Below are 9,263 nucleotides of genomic sequence, written 5' to 3' on the forward strand. Positions count from 1 at the left end.
TATCATATAGTAGTTCTAGATTTAATTTTTTGAAGAAGCTTTACACTGTTTTCCATAGTGGCTGCACCAATTTACTGGGGGTTAGGACTTCAATGTATAAATTTAGGGAGACACAAATATTCCATCTATAAGAGCCACTTTTAAGACAGGAATCCTGATGTTTGAAGCCTTGATTGATGAGGGAGGGAGACAGGGTGGATGATCAGAAATACTGAGAAGGATGTTTTGGGACTATCCCAAGTTATAAGGTAATACTGTCACAAGCAATGCAGTCTCCTGCTGTTACAGAAGAAGAAAAAGATAAACTTGCTACAATACAAAACATGATAGTCCATGAAACAGCTATGTTAATTGTGAAACATAAGTCAGAGTTCAATTTGTTCAGTAACAATGTAAAATTGAAATATTTAGCAAAATTTTAACAAATTTGAAAAATTTAGCAAAATAGATAGAATACACTGATGAAGTTTCAAATTGCATTCACCTAGACAAATCTTTCTGATGTCACCACCTAAAGAACCCACTAGAAAATTGTCCATGTTACTGAGATAGAAGATGAAGTTTATCTGACTTTGTATTAAGAACAGGGAACAAAATGTTCCCCATGAGATTAAGTCATTCTGATATTGGTTCTATGTCCTGTTCTTAAATAACTAACTGTTGAGATTCTTGCAGATGGAAATGCTAGTTTCATTAGAAATTTCAGGAATTACAGGTCACTAGATAATGTGAATGGCTGTATTTTTTGGTCAAAAGACTGATTTTCATTATGTAATGAGGTCAACAGATCATGTCTCACTCTTACCCGTGCTTTCTGCTTGAGGGGTAGACCACTTTTGTCCCTGTCATACCACTCTATTACAGTCTACAGTCTTCTCTCATGTTGTTTGCTTTGACTGAACTCTCTCTCCTTCCTTACCTGCCTTTGCAGGGCGAAGTCTCTTTCATTTACGTTGCTACTTGTGGTGGGCAGAATAATGGCCACCCAAAGATGCCTGAATCCTAAACCTGGAACCTATGAATATTAGATTATATGGCAAATGAGAACTAAAGTTGCAGATGGAAATAGGGTTGATAAAATCAGCTGACTTTGATATGGACAGATGTTCCCAGATTATTTAGATGGGTTCAGTGTAATCACAGGACACCTTAAAAGTAGAGGAGGGAGGCAGAAGAGAGAGAACCACAGGCACGGCAGCATGAGAACAGTGTGACAACCATAGTTGCTGTCTTTGACTTGGAGGAAGCTTACCACAAAGAAAGGAATGTGGGTGATTTATAGAAGCTGAAAAAGGAAACAAATTCTGCCCCAGAAGGAGTGCATTCCCAAAAATCTTGACTTTAGCCCAGTGAGAATCATTTTGGACTTCTGGTCTCCAGAACCGTAAGATGGTAAATTTGTATTGTTTCAAACTACTGAGTTTGTGGCAATAGTAATCTAATACAGAACTTAAATGGTCTTAAATGAAACTACCTTAAAGAAATATTTCTGGAACATCTAGAATATTTCTCTCTGCTCTTCATAGCAGTTTTCTTAATTTTAATTGTGTAAATCTTGTTTAGTTAACGTTTGTCACCTATTTGAGAATATGAGCTCAATGAGGACAGGGATTATGTACATTTTATCCTAGAAATATTCTCAGTGCTTAACATAGAACCTGACTCAATAAGTGCTTGATAAATACTTAATAGATAAAATTGATTTTTAAATAAGAAATTGAATAAGGTTTTCTCTTCTGTGGCTATCAAGGACCAATCTGGGGAAAATGAGTTTTGATTTCTTTATTTAAATATTTTAAGAAAGGGATCCCAGGAGAGTAAAAATACTTTACCCAGGGTAGTACCTACTAGTGCTAAGATTTCCTATCTGACTTAGAATATTTCTTCTGTCTTTTGAAGGCAGAGTATTCTCCTTCAGTCTGAATCCTAATCTATAGGACTATTTATAGATAGTCATAAAAATAGATGAGGCCCTAATCTGATAGAACTGGAATCTGATAGAATAGAATCTAATCCAATAGAAAAGGAAGTGAGATCTCTCTTCCCATGTGTGCACAAAGAAAAGGCCATCTGAGGACATAGATAAGGTGGTGATCCACAAGCCAGGATGAGGTCTCACCAGAAACCAATTTTGATGGCACCTTAATCTTTCAGCCTACAGAAATGTAAGACAATAAATTTGTGTTGTTTAATCCACTCAAAAGAAATCAAGGTCTCATTATAAATATGGAATGTTTATTTAATAAATATATAGATGATATGAGAAATTAAAACAATAATTTTAAAATTTATAATATTTTCCACATCAATATTGCTTTCATGATAGTTCTATGTTCAAGGATTGATAAGTAATACAAAATAAGAAGAAAGAAATCTTACTTAAACAAGAAATGTATTATCACTCAAAAATAAGATGTCATTACATTTTGTTAATGAAGCCAGATACTAAGAGGATAACAAGGAAGCATGTTGTGTTATAATACTGTGAGTTAATTAATTGAACAAACATGATTGGGCATTTATTATATATCATGTCTTCTACTGGAGTCTTAGTGGAACAGATAGACAAATAAATCTGTGTGATATAATATAGTAGAAACCATGATAAGTAAATACAAACACATACAGTCCATTAAAACACAGAAAAGAGAAATAATTCCCTAAGGAGAGAAGTATCTTAAAGAAGGGGAATTGAGCTAAGCCTTAAAAGACAAGGTGGAAAAATGGCTACTTTGTGTTTATATATGCCAGAAAGCATGCTTTATTTACTTGTAGTGCTAATTACAAAACAAATATAAGATCCAGAAGTCTAAAGATTGGGAACTAGATCCCACATGCATGCCATAACTAAGAGTTCACATGCCACAACTAAGAAGGCTGCGTGGGCAACTAGGGATCCTGCCTGCCACAACTAAGGAGTCCACCTGCCACAACTAAGACCCAGTGCAAATAAATAAATTAATTAATTAATTAAAAAATCTCTATTAGATATATAGTATATAAACATAGCACTACATTACTATAGTGCTTGTAAAGGACATTGAAGAGAACATAGTGAACCCCAAATGTAGGATTTTCCTGTGGGCCCTGGGCAAAGATTGGGTAGTTGGGTGGGGAACTCCCTGTACCAGAGGGACAAACTATGGGCACAGATGGCCTTCTGGGTCATCATGAGCTGCCAGTGCTGTAAGGAGTTCATGGTCTTCCTGGGCCTGGTGCCCCCATCACAGCGGGCCTCAGAGGCCTATCCAAAGGTCTGAGTCCACCATCCCCAGGCCTGGCCTCTTGTAACCCCACTGTTTCCTCTGTGGCTTGCACCCTCACCACAGCTATTGATTATATGGCATATAGTATAACGATACCTGCCCCTTGCCTACTTCATCCAAGTGCCCTTCCCTCAACCCTGAGTGGTATCACCCTCTATCCCAAGCTTGTCTCTCAGTGACTGAAGATCTCTGGGGTGGGGACTTCCTCATCATCCTGTCCCCCACCCCAGATGCAACTGGAGCCAGGCACCTACACCCTCCACATTCCCCCAAAGTCTCTCAATGTTCCAAGGCTCAGAAACTCACAGGGTGAGGAGAAACCTGCCTGCTTGCCTGCTGACCCAGTGCTCTACTGGATATGTCTCCCCACCCCCTGACTCCTGCCTCAGGTGGCAGCTCCTGTCTTTCAGTTTCTCTGTGACACTCCCCTTTCCTCCTCTTTTTCCGGAACCAAGCCTGCCCTGCAGGTTACCTTAACTGATCTTGATTTCTTCCATCTTGTAAATCCCTAGAAGGTGCTACTTGCTGGCATTTGAAAAATAAACACACCACTAGGTTATTAACACACTTTTTTTTCTAGTGTGATTTTTACAAGACTGCATTTTAAAGAGCCTATGTAAAAGTAATGCATGTGCCTAATTATTAGTAACAAAAGCCATGTACTTAGCAAATTGAAAGTGCAATGATTTCTTATACTTCTAAATGCTAATGAATTAACCGAAAAATCCAGAGCTGAGTTCCTTGTTTCTCCTTCTATACATTTTATAGAATTCTATTGTAGAGTACCAATCAATTGAGAAAGCAATTCAAGTCAGAAGTGCTAGCTTATTCACAGGAACATTATTAAATCAATTAAACTAGTAATGGCATCTGCCAGTTCATTTTTAAGAAAGGTTCAGTAGCAATAAAATTAAACTACAGTCATAAATTTTCCTCTTTTCTAGGTATTGAAGGAAGAAAAAGACTTAAAATGGTTTTTAATTTTGTCTTTAACATTAATCAGATTGCTTTAAGAATCTCAGAAACGGGTTATGCAATCAAATGAGAAATCTATTTTGAAGCATGTCCCAGTAAGTGAAAAGTATTTTTATGTAACTTTTTTAATTGCTAAAAGTGCAGTTACCTTCACACATTTACCCTCTGTTTAGGGACAAAATGAAGTAAGTCCACGCTGCTACATTTTACAACATGGTTCTTCTGCTTGATTTTTCCTCACCAGTTTATCTCCAGTACTCTAAACAGTCCCAGTTACTCTTAGGAAGATGTAACAGAATAGAGAATGTTGGAAAACAGTGCATTAAGAATGAAAAATGAAACTTTCAGATGAATTTACTTAGGGTTTAATGAATCTGACCCTGAACTAGTTAGAAAATGTGAAATATTTAAGAAATAGTTAAAACATAGTCTTCCCTTAGGAAAAATTAGCATTCCTTCTGATGAGTCAAGAGCATAAGTTAAAATCATTAGAAAAATAATGAATTTTTGTTATAGTTGTGTGGGAAAATATAGGTTCCCTGTGTACTTAGAAAGCTAAAGTATAGTCCATAATGGACTATTAAAAAAAAGATAATTTCAGGGCTTCCCTGGTGGCGCAGTGGTTGGGAGTCCGCCTGCCGATGCAGGGGACACGGGTTCGTGCCCCGATCCCGGAAGATCCCACATGCCGCGGAGCGGCTGGGCCCGCGAGCCATGGCCGCGGAGCCTGTGTGTCCGGAGCCTGTGCTCCACAACGGGAGAGGCCACGGTAGTGAGAGGCCCGCGTACAGCAAAAAAAAAAAAAAAAAAAAAAAAAAAAAAAAAAGATAATTTCAGATGTTTGCAAAATAAGAAGGGAAGAAAAAAGCCAATTGGTTAATGATGTGAAAAATCAACATTTCATTAAAGAATGTTTGCCTCATGATGTTTGAAGTATATTCAGACAGCATTTTTTTTAATGTAGAAAGAAATCAAAGGAGCAGCTTATGTTGTTGTTTTTTAAAAGAAAATTAGCTGTGTGTTTTTGCCCTTAATGAAACTGCTTCCAACAACTTTGAAGTAAAATTAAAAATAAAACTGCATGTATCCCAATTTAAAGATAACTTGCATATAGAACTTTTTACCATGCTGGCAGTAGTAATAAGTTTGGATAAAATGTAAAATTTGTACTTCATACTGAATGAAGGAAAAAGCAATCTTATTTCAGTTCTCTTGTTGATTATATAAATGGCACTGCAAATCAGTAACATGTCAAAGATAGAAATTTCACATTTCAAATTGCTATAAAATCTTATTTTCAATGGGCTTCTTTTCCAAAAGATGTTTTTAATATTTATATGATCATAAGAAAAATCACTGGTCAATTTCACCTGTTACATCTTTAATGATTTCTTTCCTATTGCTTGAGTTTTGTTGTCTTATGTTTGGGCTTGCTACATTTTTGCCATACATACTCTGTGCTAATTAGACATTTTAAAAATATTACTGAATCAAACGTTATTCCAGATGAGGTTATGATTTATTAAATTGGTGCTACTGGAATATCTAAAAAGGTACTAAATCATTAAATAACCTGGTTTTCTAGCTTTAATATTCTGGATGATCATGCCTGGGAGATATTGAATGTCATTGCTTGAGATATTCCAAATTATTTGAAATGTTTCATATGAGAGGTCTAATAGCTTTGCAGCACTCATGTTCCCACTGCAATCTGTGAACAAAACCCAAGCTCTACTCTTTCAGTTAAAATGAATTTAATCCTTTAAATTAAAGAGCTATGTCCAACTTTATGGCAGCTGAGAAGTCAGAAAACATGAACTTTTGGAACTCTATCTCAGGATATGATTTTAAAAGGAAGAAGTTGTTAAAATACCATTTGTGTAATTTATTTAATCTCCCATAACCATTTTTCAAGGGCATGCAAAAATGGCAAGAATAGGAATTTCAACGTTTATTGTTTGCTTCAAGCCAAGCAAAATGATAAAATACATTTCCTAAGAAATTCAAAATTTCTCTCTAGTTCCAGAAGTTGCATAAGGCATTTCTTCATCAATACTCAAACACTCAAATTAAAATATATGTTACTCAGAAAGCAGTGGTCTTTTCAAAATTCTGAAACTTGATAATATCTTATAATCTAGTATACACCACTTCCTACCATTTGATAAGATTAAACCCCCTCTAAGACAAATCTCAAGATATTTCAAGGGATACATTTTTATTTATTTATCCATACAGGCAGCACTCATTAAGAACCAATGGAAACTCAGGCATTGTCCTAGGTTCTGGGGAAAATAAAAAGGAATAACAAAATATTGTCCATGATCTGAGAATCCACTCACTGGGTGGAGAAAGACAGATGTGCAAACAGTACTGGCCCTACTATATATAAAAATAAATATTGAAACACAATGTAGTACAAAGTAGAGATAAGTAGAGCATGCTTTGTGAATGCCAAGGAAAGAGTAATTAATTTTGTTAGATGGAGCAATGGAAGCCTTAAAGTTAGAAGGGACGTTTGAGCTGGATCTTGAGAGATAAATTGGATTTTATGAATCAGAAAAGAGGCAACCATTATAGGCAGCTGAATTTATTTACACAGACACAGAAGAACAAAGAGCTTTTCTGGTTTGCAAGAGATCATCAGTGGCCTTAAAGTAGAGGCTGTATTTGAAGGAGACTGTTGACAGGTAAAACTGGAAAAGCAGAAGGATCATACAAAGAAAGAGACGCAGGGAGACCATCAAGATGGTGGAGGAGTAAGATGAGGAGATCACCTTCCTCCCCACAAATACATCAGAAATACAACTACATGTGGAACAACACCTACAGGACACCAACTGAATGCTGGCAGAAGACCTCACACTTCCCAGAAGGCAAGAAACTACCCGTGTACAAGGGTAGGGCAAAACAAAAAAAGAAAAAAAAAAAGACAAAAGAATAGGGATGGTACCTGCCCCACGGGGAGGGAGCTTTGAAGGAGGAAAAGTGTCCACACACTAGGAAGCCCCTTCACTGGTGGATACGGGGGGTGGGCAGGGGGAAACTTCAGAGCCATGGAGGAAAGCACAACAACAGGGGTGCAGAGGGCAAAGTGGAGAGATTCCCGCACAGAGGATCAGTGCCGACCAGCACTCACCAGCCTGAGAGGCTTGTCTGCTTCCCCATCAGGGTGGGTGGGGCTGAGACCTGAGGTTCCGGCTGGTCAGATCCCAGAGAGAGGACTGCGGTTGGCTGCGTGAACACAGCCTGAAGGGGGCTAGTGCATGACAGCTAGCTGGGAGGGAGTCCGGGAAAAGCTCTGGAACTGCCGGAGAGGCAAGAGACCATTGTTTCTGGGTGCACGAGGGGAGGGGATTCAGAGCACCGCCTAAACGAGCTCCAGAGATGGGTGCAAGCTGTGGCTATCAGCAGGGACCCCAGAGACAGGCATGGAATGCTAAGGCTGCTGCTACAGCTACCAAGAAGCCTGTGTGCAAGCACAGGTCACTATCCACACCTCTCCTCCTGGGAGCCTGTGCAGCCCACCACTGCCAGGGTCCCGTGGTCCAGGGACAACTTCCCTGGGAGAACACACGGTGAACCTCAGGCTGTTGCAACATCACGCTGGCCTCTAACACTGCAGGCTTGCCCCGCATTCTGTACTCCTCCCTCTCTCTAGTGTGAGTGAGCCAGAACTCCCTAATCCGCTGCTACTTTAACCCCGTCCTGTCTGAGCGAAGAACAGATGCCCTCAGGTGACCTACATGCAGAGACGGGGTCAAATCCAAAGCTGAACCCCAGGAGCTGTGTGAACAAAGAAGATAAAGGGAAATTTCTTCCAGGATACTCAGGAGCAGCAGATTAAATATCCATAAACAACTTGATGTACCCTGCATCTGTGGAATAATTGAAGAGACAACGAATCATCCCAAAATTGAGGTGGTGGATTTTGGGAGCAACTTGGGGTTTGTTTTCTGCATCTAATTTGTTTCTGGTTTTATGTTTATCTTAGTTTAGTATTTAGAGTTTATTATCATTGGTAGATTTGTTTATTAATTTGGTTGCTCTCTTCCTCCTTTTTTTTATATTTAGATATATATATATAATTTTTTTCCTTTTTCTCTTTTTGTGAGTGTATATGTGTATGCTTCTTTGTGTGATTTTGTCTGTACAGCTTTGCTTTTACCATTTGTCCTAGAATCCTGTCTGTCAGTTTTTTTTTTTTTAAGTATAGTTTCTAGTGCTTGTTATCATTGGCGGATTTGTTTTCTGGTTGGGTTGCTCTCTTCTTTCTTTTTGTTTTTTCTTTATTTTATTACTTTTTAATTTTTTATTTAAAATTATTTTTTTCATTTTTTATTTTAATAACTATTTTATTTTATTATTCCTTTTTTTCCCCTTTTACTTCTGAGCTGTGTGGCTGACAAGGTCTTCATGCTCTGGCCAGGTGTCAGGCCTGTGGCTCTGAGGTGGGAGGGCCGAGTTCAGGACATTGGCCGCCAGAGATCTCCCAGTTCCCCACGATATCAAACAGTTAAAGCTCACCCAGAGATCTCCATCTCAACGCTAACACCAGTGCCACTCAATGACAAGCAAGCTACAGTGCTGAACACCCTATGCAACTATCAAGACAGGGACACAACCCCACCCATTAGCAGAGAGGCTGCCTAAAATCATAATACGGTGACAGACACCCCAAAACACACCACCACATGCAGTACTGCCCACCAGAAAGAAAAGATCCAGCCTCATTCACCAGAACACAGGCACTAGTCCCCTCCACCAAGAAATCTAAAACACCCACTGAACCAACATTAGCCACTGGGGGCAGACACCAAAAACAACGGGAACTATGAACCTGCAACCTGAGAAAAGGAGACTACAAACATAGTAAGTTAAGCAAAATGAGAAGACAGAGGAACACACAGCAGATGAAGGAACAAGGTAAAAACCAACCAGACCTAACAAATGAAGAGGAAATAGGCAGTCAACCAGAAAAAGAATTCAGAGTAATTATAGGAAAGATGATCCAAAATCGTG

General features: G+C 38.6%; 1 pseudogene; it reads left to right on the plus strand.

The window, feature by feature from the left end:
* Nucleotides 1-266: 266 nt before the first annotated feature.
* Nucleotides 267-3,643, plus strand: LOC132488610 (speedy protein C-like; annotated as a pseudogene).
* Nucleotides 3,644-9,263: the final 5,620 nt, after the last annotated feature.

Source organism: Mesoplodon densirostris, chromosome 1 (genome assembly GCF_025265405.1).
Source record: "Mesoplodon densirostris isolate mMesDen1 chromosome 1, mMesDen1 primary haplotype, whole genome shotgun sequence".
Lineage (NCBI taxonomy): Eukaryota > Metazoa > Chordata > Mammalia > Artiodactyla > Ziphiidae > Mesoplodon > Mesoplodon densirostris.